Below are 2,312 nucleotides of genomic sequence, written 5' to 3' on the forward strand. Positions count from 1 at the left end.
TTTCACACCCTACAAAACTTGATAGAGTTGCTCGGTATATGACATCTATTTTTAAGGATAAAAAGGTGAAACTTGAAGAGAATGTGGTGATTATTGGCACTCAAGAAGTTGTTATCAGTCATGATAACAAGTCTGATTTTCATGACAGTAGCCTTGCCCTTGAGTGTAATGATGATTTGAAAGTCATGGAAAGTTTAGAAAGTGTTGTGGGAGTGACCTTGAGTATTGGCCCTTGTGATACAAGTGTCAAGAATGAGGATTGCGTGGGAATTTTGGCTCATAAGAGTTCTAATTTACATGATAGCAGTGATGAAATTTTGCATCAGCATGAGAGAGTAGTGACTACACATGTGCAAGATGCTTCTATTAAGTTGCCGCATCAAGGTACTCGAGATTTGGGTACTAATAGGGTAATGTGTGATGTGGATTCATGTCATTTAGAGTCTGATTTTTCAGATCAGACCTTAGAAAACAAGTTTGAAAATTAATGCTTTGGCATAGGATCCCAGAATCATGAGTTGGATGGCCATGTAGTTACATTGGAAGTGGAAGTGTGTGAAGATATTGTCATAACAACAACTTCTACCTTGCCAGTTGAGCCATCCTATGAGGTACATAGCAGCAGTACCTTAGATATTGATGTGTGCACAATTGATTGCACGCATGATGTTGTTGATCATGAGGTGAGTGATGTTGATTCAGTTTCATACCATAGTGCAGATTTGGGTGGAAAGAATGAGTCACAGAGGTATCATCATTTGGCTGGGCAATTGAAAGTTAATGATGGTATGATTGCTACAGCTTTGGAGCATTTTGATGTCGCTCGACAAATGTTGGTGACCTTTGGTTGGAGTACTCCTGAGACATATGAGCATGGTGATAGTATCCTTTCCCTAGCAGAGCTCCATGCACTCCGAGCAGCTATTGGGATAATGAAATAGAATTACTTGCAGTTACTTGCTGATAGGGATTATCTTCTCGAGTGGGATTGCACTTGCTATGATGCACTGAAGGGAAAGGAGGAGGAGGTTGATGAGCTCACCCATGAGCTTGAGGTGACTATGGACTCATTGGAGAGCACTCAGTCAGCCCTTTGTGAGTCACAGTCACAGGTTGAGGAACTTACCGTGGCATTGAGTTTAGCACAGTCTTCACCATCTATGGATACAGTTAAGTTTCCTATAGCATCACTTGGTGATGAGTTTACACCCACAGGTTGTAGTGATGGGTATGTTGACGATGTGGTTACATCCGTCATTGATGCAGGTACAAGTGACTTAGCTGGGATGAGTATTTGGGTTAAGAGTAGCAGAGAACCACTCGTTGCATCAGGTTCTCCCAAGGTCAGTGCTATGACAAATGATACAGGTCAGATTGTTGATAGCTCTTGTGTGGCAGTGGTGGACTCTCCAGAGAGTTATGTGTTAGTACGCGACGTTACTCCATCCACTTCACATGGAACTCACATAGTGTCATCTAGTTGGGAGTATGGCTCTCATGTAGATTTGTTTCCCTCTCTTGGAAGCAAATCTGTTACTTCATCCCATGCAGCTGATTTTGGATGCCAGCTTGTTTCTCATAGTCAGAGTGATTAGCTGCAGGTCTTAGAGGATAAGTTTGACTCAGCCTTATATTGTTTTTACTGCACAGATTCATTTATTGAGTACCTTCTTGAGAGTCCTGAGTTTCGAGAAGGTCCATTTGGAGCCACCAAGGATACTCTCATCCAAGGTTCTCTCGCCATCAGGCGTGGTGTGGGAGTAATTATTAATACTCTGACTACAATGCTTCCTAATAGAGATTTTGTGATTGGGTTTGCAGAGAGGGTTACCAGAGCCCCTACCCAATCAAGTGTTTGAGGTCAGAGATTGGAGCCATCTCATGATTCCAGTATTGTTAGAGATGAGCCCTTGACTAAGGTTGGAGCATTTTATTGCAACTACATAGTGAGGAGTGCTCATGACTTTTCTTTTGATCCACACATGGAGGACTTGATGATGCATTGATGTGGATTGGCTTCAGGATTATACCATCCATTGTGGGATGGAGAGTTACCATTTTCAGTAGATGGAACTAGCAGTTGCAAGTACCTGACTTAGTTGATTGTTGGTGGCTACTTGCTCAAGTAGTGTTCAGTTTCCCATCATGTTGATGTGTATCCGATGGAGATTGTTACTCCTATGACACAAAGGCTATCTTTGGATACATGGCTTCAGAGAGACCATGGTGACAATGGGCATGATGGTTTAGTTGGATATCACATCCATGAGGGTTTAGCAGAGGTTGTGGAGAGATGTTGCATAGCAGATGTT

The sequence above is a fragment of the Cryptomeria japonica genome, chromosome 10 (assembly GCF_030272615.1).
Source record: "Cryptomeria japonica chromosome 10, Sugi_1.0, whole genome shotgun sequence".
Taxonomy (NCBI): Eukaryota; Viridiplantae; Streptophyta; class Pinopsida; order Cupressales; family Cupressaceae; genus Cryptomeria; species Cryptomeria japonica.